This window comes from Ranitomeya variabilis, chromosome 6 (genome assembly GCF_051348905.1).
Source record: "Ranitomeya variabilis isolate aRanVar5 chromosome 6, aRanVar5.hap1, whole genome shotgun sequence".
Lineage (NCBI taxonomy): Eukaryota > Metazoa > Chordata > Amphibia > Anura > Dendrobatidae > Ranitomeya > Ranitomeya variabilis.
Window position 1 is genome coordinate 193401288 of NC_135237.1, and position 14556 is coordinate 193415843.

A 14556-nucleotide genomic window follows, 5' to 3' on the forward strand; every position below is an offset into this window, starting at 1 on the left:
TGGTGGACAATTTGAGGTTGTCCCAGGAGAAGACTCAGCTTTTTGCTAACCGCCGTCGTCGTGTTGGTCCTCATCTTCGTGTTGGGGACTTGGTGTGGTTGTCTTCTCGTTTTGTCCCTATGAGGGTCTCTTCTCCTAAGTTTAAGCCTCGGTTCATCGGCCCGTATAAGATATTGGAGATTCTTAACCCTGTTTCCTTCCGTTTGGACCTCCCTGCATCCTTTTCTATTCATAACGTTTTTCATCGGTCATTATTGCGCAGGTATGAGGTACCGGTTGTGCCTTCCGTTGAGCCTCCTGCTCCGGTGTTGGTTGAGGGTGAGTTGGAGTACGTTGTGGAGAAAATCTTAGACTCTCGTGTTTCCAGACGGAGACTCCAGTATCTGGTCAAGTGGAAGGGATACGGCCAGGAGGATAATTCTTGGGTGAATGCATCTGATGTTCATGCCTCTGATCTGGTTCGTGTCTTTCATAGGGCCCATCCTGATCGCCCTGGTGGTTCTGGTGAGGGTTCGGTGCCCCCTCCTTGAGGGGGGGGTACTGTTGTGAATTTGGATTCTGGGCTCCCCCGGTGGCTACTGGTGGAATTGAACTGGTGTCTTCATCTTCTCTGTTCACCTGTTCCCATCAAGATGTGGGAGTCGCTATATAACCTTGCTGCTCTGTTAGTTGCTTGCCGGTCAACAATGTTATCAGAAGCCTCTCTGTGCTTGTTCCTGCTCCTAGACAACTACTAGATAAGTTGGACTCTTGTCCATGTTTGTTTTTGCATTTTTTGTTCCAGTTCACAGCTGTAGTTTCGTTACTGTGTCTGGAAAGCTCTTGTGAACAGGAATTGCCACTCTGGTGTTATGAGTTAATGCCAGAGTTTTAAAGTAATTTCTGGATGGTGTTTTGATAGGGTTTTTAGCTGACCATGAAAGTGTCCTTCCTGTCTTCTGCTATGTAGTAAGTGGACCTCAAATTTGCTAAACCTATTTTCATACTACGTTTGTTATTTCATCTTGATTCACCGCCAATACATGTGGGGGGCCTCTGTCTCCTTTCGGGGTATTTCTCTAGAGGTGAGCTAGGACTAATATTTTCCTCTGCTAGTTTTATTTAGTCCTCCGGCTGGTGCTGGGCATCTAGAATCAACGTAGGCATGCTACCCGGCCACTGCTAGTTGTGTGTTAGGTTTAGTTCATGGTCAGCTCAGTTTCCATCTTCCAAGAGCTAGTTCCTATATATGCTGATGCTATGATCTCTTGCCATTGAGATCATGACAGGTTAGGGTTGGAATTAGAGTTAGGGTTGGAATTAGGGCTAGGGTTGGAAATAGGGTTAAGATTAGGCTTGTGGTTAGGGTTACGGATAGGGTTAGGGGTGCGTTGGGGTTACAGTTGTGGTTAGGGTTGGGATTAGGGTTAGGGTTGGGATTAGGGTTAGGATTAGGGTTGGAATTAGGGTTACGGGTGTGTTGCGGTTAGGGTTGTGGTTAGGGGTGTGTTGGGGTTAGGGTTGTGATTAGGGTTATGGCTACAGTTGGGATTAGGATTAGGGGTGTGTTGGGGTTAGTGTTGAAGTTAGAATTGAGGGGTTTCCACTGTTTAGGCACATCACGGTTCTCCAAACGCAACATGGCGCCACCATTGATTCCAGCCAATCTTGCGTTCAAAAAGTCAAATGGTGCTCCCTCCCTTCCAAGCCCCGACATGCGCCCAAACAGTGGTTTACCCCCACATTTGGGGTACCAGCGTACTCAGGACAAACTGGGCAACAACTGTTGGGGTCCAATTTCTCCTGTTACCCTTGCAAAAATAAAAAATTACTTGCTAAAACATAATTTTTGAGGAAAGAACAATTATTTTTTATTTTCATGGCTCTGCGTTATAAACTTCTGTGAAGCACTTGGGGGTTGAAAGTGCTCAACACACATCTAGATAAGTTCCTTCGGGGGTCTAGTTTCCAAAATGGGGTCACTTGTGGGGTGTTTCTACTGTTTAGGCACATCAGGGGCTCTGCAAATGCAACATGATGCCCGCAGACCATTCCATCAAAGTCTGCATTTCAAATGTCACTACTTCCCTTCCGAGCCCTGACGTGTGCCCAAACAGTGGTTTACCCCCACATATGGGGTACCAGCACACTCACAACAAACTGGGCAACAAATATTGGGGCCCAATTTCTCCTGTTACCCTTGTGAAAATAAAAAATTGCTTGCTAAAACATATTTTTTGAGGAAAGAAAAATGATTTTTTATTTTCACGGCTCTGCGTTGTAAACTTCTGTGAAGCACTTGGGGGTTGAACGTGCTCATCACACATCTAGATAAGTTCCTTTGGGGGGTCTAATTTCCAAAATGGGGTCACTTGTGGGGTATTTCTACTGTTTAGGCACATCAGGGGCTCTGCAAATGCAATGTGACGCCCGCAGACCATTCCATCAAAGTCTGCATTTCAAATGTCACTACTTCCCTTCCGAGCCCTGACGTGTGCCCAAACAGTGGTTTACCCCCACATATGGGGTACCAGCACACTCACAACAAACTGGGCAACAAATATTGGGGCCCAATTTCTCCTGTTACCCTTGTGAAAATAAAAAATTGCTTGCTAAAACATCTTTTTTGAGGAAAGAAAAATGATTTTTTATTTTCACGGCTCTGCGTTGTAAACTTCTGTGAAGCACTTGGGGGTTGAACGTGCTCATCACACATCTAGATAAGTTCCTTGGGGGGGTCTAGTTTCCAAAATGGGGTCACTTGTGGGGTGTTTCTACTGTTTAGGCACATCAGGGGCTCTGCAAATGCAATGTGATGCCCGCAGACCATTCCATCAAAGTCTGCATTTCAAATGTCACTACTTCCCTTCCGAGCCTTGACGTGTGCCCAAACAGTGGTTTACCCCCACATATGGGGTACCAGCACACTCACAACAAACTGGGCAACAAATATTGGGGCCCAATTTCTCCTGTTACCCTTGTGAAAATAAAAAATTGCTTGCTAAAACATCTTTTTTGAGGAAAGAAAAATTATTTTTTATTTTCACGGCTCTGCGTTGTAAACTTCTGTGAAGCACTTGGGGGTTGAATGTGCTCACCACACATCTAGATAAGTTCCTTGGGGGGTCTAGTTTCCAAAATGGGGTCACTTTTGGGTGGTTTCTACTGTTTAGGCATATCAGGGGCTCTGCAAACGTAACATGATGCCCGCAGACCATTCCAACAAAGTCTGCATTCCAAAATGTCACTACTTCCCTTCCGAGCCCCGGCATGTGCCCAAACAGTGGTTTACCCCCATATATGGGGTATCAGCATACTCAGGAGAAACTGGACAACAACTTTTGGGTCCAATTTCTCCTGTTACTCTTGCAAAAATAAAAAATTATGGGCTAAAAAAATATTTTTGAGGAAAGGAAACACATTTATTATTTTCACGGCTCTGCGTTATAAACTTCTGTGAAGCACTTGGGGGTTCAAAGTGCTCACCACACATCTAGATAAGTTCCCTTGGGGTCTAGTTTCCAAAATGGAGTCACTTGTGGGGAGTTCCTACTGTTTAGGCACATCAGGGGCTCTGCAAAAGCAACCTGACGCCCGCAGAGCATTCCATCAAAGTCTGCATTTCAAAACGTCACTACTTCCCTTCCGAACCCCGACGTGTGCCAAAACAGTGGTTTACCCCCACATATGGGGTATCAGCGTACTCAGGAGAAACTGGACAACAACTTTTGGTGTCCAATTTCTCCTGTTACCCTTGGGAAAATAAAACATTGTGGGCTAAAAAATCATTTTTAAGAAAAGAAAAATTATTTTTTATTTTCACGGCTCTGCGTTATAAACTTCTGTGAAGCACCTGGGGGTTATAAGTGCTCACTATGCATCTAGATAAGTTCCTTGGGGGGTCTAGTTTACAAAATGGGGTCACTTGTAGGGGATCTCCAATGTTTAGGCACACAGGGGCTCTCCAAACGCGACATGGTGTCCGCTAACGATTGGAGCTAATTTTCCATTCAAAAAGTCAAATGGCACGCCTCCCCTTCCGAGCCTTGCCGTGCACCCAAACAGTAGTTTACCCCCACATGTGAGGTATCGGTGTACTCAGGAGAAATTGCCCAACAAAATTTAGGATCCATTTTATCCTGTTGCCCATGTGAAAATGAAAAAATTGAGGCTAAAATAATTTTTTGGGGAAAAAAAAGTACTTTTTCATTTTTACGGGTCAATTTGTGAAGCACCTGGGGGTTTAAAGTGCTCACTATGCTTCTAGATAAGTTCCTTGGGGGGTCTAGTTTCCAAAATGGGGTCACTTGTGGGGGAGCTCCAATGTTTAGGCACACGGGGGCTCTCCAAACGCGACATGGTGTCCGCTAAAGATTGGAGCCAATTTTTCATTCAAAAAGTCAAATGGCGCTCCTTCCCTTCCGAGCCCTGCCGTGCCCCCAAACAGTGGTTTACCCCCACATATGAGGTATCAGCGTACTCAGGACAAATTGGACAACAACGTCCGTGGTCCAGTTTCTCCTTTTACCCTTGGGAAAATAAAAAAATTGTTGCTAAAAGATCATTTTTGTGGCTAAAAAGTTAAATGTTCATTTTTTACTTCCATGTTGCTTCTGCTGCTGTGAAACACCTGAAGGGTTAATAAACTTCTTGAATGTGGTTTTGAGCACCTTGAGGGGTGCAGTTTTTAGAATGGTGTCACTTTTGGGTATTTTCAGCCATATAGCCATATAGAACCCTCAAAATGACTTCAAATGTGAGGTGGTCCCTAAAAAAAATGGTTTTGTAAATTTTGTTGTAAAAATGAGAAATCACTGGTCAAATTTTAACCCTTATAACTTCCTAGCAAAAAAAAAATTTGTTTCCAAAATTGTGCTGATGTAAAGTAGACATGTGGGAAACGTTATTTATTAACTATTTTGTGTCACATAACTCTGGTTTAACAGAATAAAAATTCAAAATGTGAAAATTGCGAAATTTTCAAAATTTTCGCCAAATTTCCATTTTTTTCACAAATAAACTCAGAAATTATCGACCTAAATTTACCACTAACATGAAGCCCAATATGTCACGAAAAAACAGTCTCAGAATCGCTAGGATCCGTTGAAGCGTTCCTGAGTTATTACCTCATAAAGGGACACTGGTCAGAATTGCAAAAAACGGCAAGGTCATTAAGGCCAAAATAGGCTGGGTCATGAAGGGGTTAAGAAAACATACATATCAGAAAAAAATGTTTCACCTTACAAAACAGTTTTTATTGAGTCAAACTAATTTCACATGCAAAAGAGAAACCAAAATATGAGCAGAAATTAAAAATGCTTGACGTTAGACTGTCGTTGATACGATTTTTCAGGGTTGTCCCTATATAACATCCAACAGTAATCTGCCATCATTGAGTCATTCCAAATACCCTGGTGGCGGTGTTTCATTAGTTTAACATCCTGGTGAAACCGCTCGCCTTGTTCATTGCTTACATCCCCAAGATTTTAAGGGAAGAAATCTAAATGTGAATGCAAAAAGTGCATTTTCAGAGACATGCGACATCCAAGACACTGGAATGCATTTATCAGTTTCTCAACACCGTCAACATATTTTGGAGATTTTTGTTTTCCTAACACGTTTTCACAGATCCACTTGAAGCTTTTCCAAGATCTCAATTCCTTATCATTTAGAGTTCCTTCAAACACATCATCTCTCATAAGGTCTCTGATCTGAGGACCAGCAAATACCCCTTCCTTCAGTTTTGCTGGTGAAATGCTGGAGAATTTCTGAGAAATGTACTGGAACCCTTGTGAATTTGTCTTTGCCATGGCTTTCACAAAGTTTTTAATCAATCCCAACTTTATATGTAGTGGAGGAAGAAAGATTTTTTTTGGAGCAACTAAAGGATTATGCTGAACATTGTCTCTGGAGCATAGATGTTTCTCTGTCCCCAATCACGACAAACATAATGCTCTACTAGTGTTGAGCGATACCGTCCGATACTTGAAAGTATCGGTATCGGAAAGTATCGGCCGATACCGGCAAAGTATCGGATCTAATCCGATACCGATACCCGATACCAATACAAGTCAATGGGACTCAAGTATCGGACGGTATCCCTGATGGTTCCTAGGGTCTGAAGGAGAGGAAACTCTCCTTCAGGCCCTGGGATCCATATTAATGTGTAAAATAAAGAATTAAAATAAAAAATATTGCTATACTCACCTCTCCGACGCAGCCTGGACCTCACCGAGGGAACCGGCAGCGTTCTTTGCTTAAAATGCGCGCTTTTACTTCCTTCCGTGACGTCACGGCTTGTGATTGGTTGCGTGCCGCCCATGTGGCCGCGACGCGACCAATCACAGCAAGCCGTGACGTAATTTTCAGGTCCTCAATGCCTAATTCTAGGCATTCATGATTTTAAAATTACGTTCCGGCTTGTGATTGGTCGCGTCGCGGTCACATGGGCGACGCGACCAATCACAAGCCGTGACGTCACGGGAGGCAGGAGACACGCGCATTTTTAAAATTACGTCACGGCTTGTGATTGGTTGCGTGCCGCTCATGTGACCGCGACACGACCAATCACAGCAAGCCGTGACGTAATTTCAGGTCCTGAATGCAGAAATAGGCATCAGGACCTGAAATTACGTCACGGCTTGCTGTGATTGGTCGCGTCGCGGTCACATGGGCGGCACGCAACCAATCACAAGCCGTGACGTAATTTTAAAAATGCGCGCGTCTCCTGCCTCCCGTGACGTCACGGCTTGTGATTGGTCGCGTCGCCCATGTGACCGCGACGCGACCAATCACAAGCCGGAACGTAATTTTAAAATCATGAATGCCTAGAATTAGGCATTGAGGACCTGAAAATTACATCACGGCTTGCTGTGTTTGGTCGCGTCGCGGCCACATGGGCGGCACGCGACCAATCACAAGCCGTGACATCACGGAAGGAAGTAAAAGCGCGCATTTTAAGCAAACAACGCTGCCGGTTCCCTCGGTGAGGTCCAGGCTGCGTCGGAGAGGTGAGTATAGCAATATTTTTTATTTTAATTCTTTATTTTACACATTAATGTTGTTTCGATACCGATACCCGATACCACAAAAGTATCGGATCTCGGTATCGGAATTCCGATACCCGCAAGTATCGGCTGATACCCGATACTTGCGGTATCGGAATGCTCAACACTATGCTCTACTGTACTTCTACTGTTCCATAACCACAAGAAGCAACAATATTTTGTGAAACCTCCTTACATCTATTAGCAGACCAATCACTTTCAAATCTCAGTTATTCCATTGATGATGCTTATATTGTATAGCATCTAAAACAACTGACAGATTTTCATAACTTTCCTTTAGATGACATGAGTGAGCAATAGGGATTGATGGTTTCATATTTCCATTATGGAGCAACACTGCTTTCAAACTTCTCTAGGATGAGTCAATAAACAATCACCAATCTGCACCAAAATACTCTTGATTCAGTTCTTCAAAGAGGCCATTCACATTGTTACAGTACACCATTGGTCCATCAACTGTGAAAAATTGTGTGAAAGTGTTACTTCGTTTTTGGTAATAACACACTTTCACATCATCATGAAGAAGATTCTTCTGTTTCAACCTAGATGCAAGAAGTTCAGCTTTATCTTTTGACAATGAAATGTCTCTGATGAGATCATTTAATTCATGTTGAGTAAAGCGTTCTGGCTGCTTGACATCAGGTACATGCTCAATTTGACTTGAGGTCTCCATGTCTTCACCAGTAGCTTCAGCTCCATAGTCTTCATATTCTACTTAATTATCATCCAATCCAGACATTGGTGGTACAAGAACTGGCAAGGTACCATCATGTGTAACTAGTAGTGTTGAGCATTCCGATACCGCAAGTATCGGGTATCGGCCGATACTTAGCGGTATCGGAATTCCGATACCGAGATCCGATACTTGCCGCGTATCGGATACCGGAATCGGAAGTTCCCAGGATTCAAACTGCACAACTTTGCACGAAATCAGCCAATGAGACTGATTCCAAGTGTGGGCACATCCTGTTCAGCATGGAGGGCCTGAAACTACTGGCAAGGCTGTGATTGGCTGCTGAAATGATGTCATGATGCAGTTTAAAAGTCTCTGGCGCCATTTTGCGCTCACTCTGCTGTGAATTCAGTTAGTGACAGGACGCTGTTTGCTGACTGAGGGCCAGTTTAGAGATAGCGATTTGCTTCTTTGTGCTTTTCCAAGGCTAATTTAGCAACCGCTGTGTTCACCTACTAATCACCTTGCTTTTGCCTTGTAGCGCTGTTTTCACAGCGATCTGCAAGGTCTTTGTGTGTGTGTGTGAGTGCAGCCTACTCTCTAGTCTGAGTGCAGCCACATAGGCCATCCATAGCTGGTTGTATTCAGTTCAGGGAGGGTGGTTCATTGCCTCATACTGTTCTTTTTTTTTTTTTTTTTCCAAGTAGTGTAGTCTGCTGCTAATTTTTTCAAAAAAATCCTATTAGTGTCTTTCCACCCGTCTCCAGCTAATTTGTGGAAAAACACTACATAGGATAACGTAGAGGAGGGTTTTTGGGCCTTGCAGCGCCGTTTACGGCTGCCTGCACGGTCTCCGTGTGACTGCAGCTCACCCTGTAGTCTGTGAGCAGCCATAGCCTGGTTGTCTCCAGCTCAGGGTTCTTCACTGCGTCATACCGCAAAATCAATTTTCCTTTTGTTTTAAGTAGTGCAGGCTGCTGCACATTTTTTCAAAAAATTCCTATTAGTGTCTTTCCACCCGTCTCCAGCTAATTTGTGGAAAAACACTACATAGGATAACGTAGAGGAGGGTTTTTGGGCCTTGCAGCGCCGTTTACGGCTGTCTGCACGGTCTCCGTGTGACTGCAGCTCGCCCTGTAGTCTGTGAGCAGCCATAGCCTGGTTGTCTCCAGCTCAGGGTTCTTCACTGCGTCATACCGCAAAATCAATTTTCCTTTTGTTTTAAGTAGTGCAGGCTGCTGCACATTTTTTCAAAAAATTCCTATTAGTGTCTTTCCACCCGTCTCCAGCTAACTTGTGGAAAAACACTGCATAGGATAATGTAGAGGAGGGTTTTTGGGCCTTGCAGCGCCGTTTATGGCTGTCTGCACGGTCTCCGTGTGACTGCAGCTCTCTCTGTTGTCAGTTCAGCCACCAAAAAATAAATAAATAATAAAGTTCACCAAACACACCAGTGACACCACTTTACATTTGTGTAGGCCACATTAGCTCATATTAAAGTCTAGTCCACACTTTAGAAAATTAGTGTTTCTTATACCTGTTAGGAGTTATTCAGGAATAAGCACACAAAGCCGTTAGTACTTTTCTGCTTATCTTTATCAGTCAACCAAGATGAAGAAGGCAGTGAGTAAGGCACGTGGGCGTGGGCGCGGAGCAGGGAGGGGATGTGGGGATTCTGTGCCTGCTGCGGGCACCGGTGACTCATCAGCACCCACTTTCACCAGGGAACAGTCATTCATGCGCAGCTTTGTCGCAGAGCGCCGTACACCGCTGCTGCGTGAAGAACAAATTGAAGCCGTTGTCGGATGGATGGCAGCTAATGCATCAACTTCAATTAGTGCCACATCCTCTCAGACACAGAGCACTGGAGAGCAGCCATCTGTCTCTTCACCACCTGCCAAATTGCCCAGGCAGACAGAGAGCCCAGGACAGGAGCCGTCTCTACTTCTGTTCTCTGAATCTCTTGGCTTGGAAACAGGGGGCCAGCCAAGCAGCATTGGAGAAATGGAAGAAGAGGCAGGGTGCAGTGATGCCCAACAGCTTTTTCTCTCTTCCTCTGAAGAGGCGGGTGGGCCAGTGGCTCCGGTCACCACATCGCAGGCCGCATCAGCTGATGATGACACTCAGGTGCCACTTACTGGTGCGTGCTCTGCTGCTGAGACTACCCAGGAGGAGCAGTTGGGGGCAGAGGGTAGTGTAGATGATGAGGTTCTTGACCCATCTTGGCGTGAGGGACAGGAAGGTGGTGGGAGCAGCTCTGAGGAAGAGATTCCCCATACGGCCCAAAGAGGGAGAGGGAGGGGGAAGACTGCGGATCCTGCAGCCTCCGCTTTGGCACCCGTTAGGAGCATGTCTCTTCCAAAAGCCAAAAAGGGCGCTCCCAAGACTTGCAGTGCCTGGTCCTTTTTTGACACAGTTGCAGATGACATTTGCTATGTCAAATGCAAGGTGTGTCATCACAAAGTCAAAAGAGGTCGAAATGTCAGCAACCTCAATACCTCCAACATGTGGAAACATGTGCGCACCAGGCACGCGGCGGAGTTAGAAAAACACACTGAAGAGCTAGGCCAACCAACAGCGGCAGCTACCACCTCTTCAGCTCGTGTTGCCTCTTCCTCCAGCTCACACGCAGCTGGTTCGGCTTCCTCCCAGGATCGCCGTGGAAGAACCTCTGGCCTTGTTGTCCAGAGACCCGCTGTAATTCCACCCGCAGCACCACTTTCCCAGTCATCCACACACTCCCAGCCCAGTCTACAGCCATCGGTAGTACAGGCATGGGAGAAAAGGTGGCCTTTCTCGTCAAACCACCCACGAGCACAGGCTCTGACTGCAGGCATTGCCAAACTTCTGTCACTGGAAATGCTGTCATTCAGGCTGGTGGAGACTGACAGCTTCCGTGACTTGATGTCATTGGCAGTCCCACAGTACAATGTGCCCAGCCGCTTTTACTTCAGCAGGCAAGCCGTCCCTGCTCTGCACAAGCATGTGGAGGGACACATAAAACACGCGCTACTGAATGCCGTCAGTAGCAAGGTCCACCTCACCACCGATGCGTGGACCAGTCAACATGGACAGGGGCGATACCTTTCCCTCACTGCCCATTGGGTTAATGTCGTTGAGCCGGGTACAGACCGTGCGAGTGGCGCAGGACGTGTCCTGCCCACTCCAAGGATTGCAGGAATCCATTCTGTACGCATTGACTCCTCCTCTTACACCAGTTCCTCAGAATCATCGCTGCAGGAGCCGTCACAGTCCACCTCCACATGGACCCGTGATGAACGTTTACCTGTTACGACCGACATGAGCACAGCCGTGGCCAAACGTCAACAGGCCGTATTGAAATTAATTTCTTTGGGGAATCGAAGCCACACAGCGCAGGAGCTCTGGAATGCCATCAAGCAGGAGAGCGATGTGTGGTTTGTGCCAGCGAATCTCCAGCCAGGCATGGTAGTGTGTGATAATGGCCGAAATCTGGTGGCAGCTCTGGGCCTCGGCAACCTCACTCACATCCCTTGTCTGGCACATGTGCTCAATTTGGTCGTGCAGAGTTTTTTGAGGGACTATCCGGATCTTGATGCACTGCTGCACAAGGTCCGCCTAGAGTGTGCTCACTTGCGGCGTTCCAGCACGGCAAAAGCGCGCATTGCGGCTCTGCAGCGCCAACACCACCTGCCGGAACATTGCATCATATGTGACCTACCTACCAGGTGGAATTCCACGTTACATATGTTGGAGCGGTTGTGTGAGCAGCAGCAAGCTGTAATGGAGTACCAGCTGCATCAGGTGCAAAGAAGTCACACTCCGCGCCGTTCAGACTTCACAACCACAGAGTGGGCCACTATGAAAGACGTCTGCCAGGTTTTGCGTCCCTTCGATTATTCCACGCGGATGGCGAGTGCAGATGATGCACTAGTCAGCATGACTGTCCCCCTTATCTGCCTGCTTGAAAAATCACTGCAAGCGCTAAGGGATGATGTTGTGGAAGAGGTGGAGGATGAGGATTCACCATTTCCATCATCTTCTGGACAGTCAGCGCCACGTGGTAACTCACAAATGCGTAGGCAGGGGACAGTTTGTGAGGAGGATGAGGAGGAGTCAATGGAGGAGGAAGACATCCGTCCAGAGGAGGGAGATACACAATTGTCCAGTACTCAGTGTGTACAGCGAGGGTGGGGTGATGACGAGCGGGCAGAGATCACGCCTCCAGCAGGGGACAGCGTTTCTTGGGCAGTTGGCAGTCTGCAACACATGGTGGATTACATGCTGCAGTGCCTGAGAAACGACCGCCGCATCGCCCACATTCTCAACATGTCTGATTATTGGGTGTTCACCCTCCTCGATCCTCGCTACCGGGACAACGTAGAAAGCCTCATCACACCGTTGAACCGGGAGCGAAAAATGCGGGAGTACCAAGACACACTGGTGAATTCCATCATCTTATCCATTCCAACTGAGAGAAGTGCTGCTAGTGCATTACAAAGCAGCTCAGTGCGTCCAGGCAGTGGTGGAGGCTCTGCACAAAGAGGGAGCAGAAGCAGTGCCTCTGCCCAAGGCAAGACCAGTATGGCCGAACTGTGGCACAGTTTTCTGTGCCTGCCACAAAAGTCTACACCATCACAGACGGCTCCAGTCAGCAGGAGGCAACGGTTCCATCAGATGGTGACAGACTACATGTCTTGCCCTCTTGCTGTACTCCCAGACGGCTCTTCCCCTTTCAAGTTTTGGGTCTCAAAGCTGGATACATGGCCAGAGCTAAGCCAGTATGCATTGGAGGTGCTGGCTTGCCCTGCGGCTAGTGTATTATCGGAACGTGTCTTTAGTGCTGCAGGTGGTGTACTAACTGACCGTCGCATGCGACTATCCTCCGATAACGTTGACCGGCTTACTTTCCTGAAAATGAACAAGGCCTGGATCTCGCAGGAATTTGCCACTCCTCTTCCTGATTAAATAATTAGGTCACTGTCTACGTTATCCAGGTCTCCTGTTGTGTTCATCTTTCTACCACCTGAACTTAAATTCCTGGGCTCCAACACCGCCAGTTGAGGCTCAGAAGTGCCGTCTGCACAGTCAAAACATACGACCCAGTGTTATTGGGTTTCAGTAACGTCAGCTGATCCCCAGCTGTGTAGCCGGCAATGTGTCCTGCGACCGCCACGCTGACACAACAACTGAAATGTAAGGGAATCTGTCCCCCCCCCCCCCAAGGCGTTTGTTACTGAAAGAGCCACCTTGTGCAGCAGTAATGCTGCACAAGGAAAAGGTAGCTATTTTTGTTTAGCTCCTTGCACACGCAGAACTTAACACTTATAAAATGTGTCCACTGATACCATAAAACCGTCCCGGAGGTGGGACTTTCCTTCATAATATGACGCAGCACAGCCGTCATTCCTACCCCCTTGGCGCCGTGTCCCGGCTCCTCAGCGTTGTTTGATTCCGTCCCGGAGCCTGCGCTGTTATGTTATCCCTTGGCCAGGCACACTTAGCGCTGCCCGTCTTCTGACATCATTTGGTGTCAGGATGGCAGCGCCTGTGCGGCCGCGCTGGCCTAGAGCCCGCCTCGCAGTGTCTTCTGATTTAATCCCACTGGGGGCCTGAGATCCATGGACATGCGCAGTGCATATCTGAACCTCCACCTCTCACTCATCTCCCTACGGCTTCTTCAGACTGTGCGGTGTCAGCTGGTCCCTAATAGCATGCCACGGCCGTGAGACCGCACAGTCTTAAGAAGCCGTAGGGAGGGGAGTGAGAGGCGAGGATATGCACTGCGCATGGCCATGGATCCCAGGCCCACGGTGGGATTACATTAGACGACACTGCGAGGCGGGCTCTCGGCCAGCGCGTCCGCACAGGCGCAGCCAGCCTGACACCAAATGATGTCAGAAGATGGGCAGCACTAAGTGTGCCTGGCCAAGGGATAACATAACAGCGCAGGCTCCGGGACGGAATCAAACAACGCTGAGGAGCCGTGGCACGGAGCCGGGGGGGGGGGGGGGGGGGTAAGAATGACGGCTGTGCTGCGTCATATTACGAAGGAAAGTCCCACCTCCGGGACGGTCTCACGGTTTCAGGGGACACATTTTATAAGTGTTTAGTTCTGTGTTTGCAAGGAGCATAATGAAAAGAGCCACCTTTTCCTTTTGCATCTTTTGTGCTGCACAAGCTGGCTCTTTCAGCTACAAACGCCTTGGGGGGGGTTAAAGGTTCCCTTTCGACTTTCTCCAATCAGGCTTCGGCCTACATTGTGTTCCTCTGCTTTTCCTCCTGTCCCTGGGCTCCAACACCGCTAGTTGCCGTCCAGAAGTGCTTTCCGCACAGTCCCAACAGTCCCTCCTCTGTTATTGGGGTTCAGTAACGTCAGCTGTTCCCCAGCTGTGTGTGTGGCAATCCCTCCTATCTCCTCCACCTCCTCCTCCTCCTCCTGTCCCTGGGCTCCAACACCGCTAGTTGCCGTCCAGAAGTGCTGTCCGCACAGTCCCAACAGTCCCTCCTCTGTTATTGGGGTTCAGTAACGTCAGCTGTTCCCCAGCTGTGTGTGTGGCAATCCCTCCTATCTCCTCCACCTCCTCCTCCTCCTCCTGTCCCTGGGCTCCAACACTGCTAGTTGCCATCCAGAAGTGCTGTCCGCACAGTCCCAACAGTCCCTCCTCTGTTATTGGGGTTCAGTAACGTCAGCTGTTCCCCAGCTGTGTGTGTGGCAATCCCTCCTATCTCCTCCACCTCCTCCTCCTCCTCCTGTCCCTGGGCTCCAACACCGCTAGTTGCCGTCCAGAAGTGCTGTCCGCACAGTCCCAACAGTCCCTCCTCTGTTATTGGGGTTCAGTAACGTCAGCTGTTCCC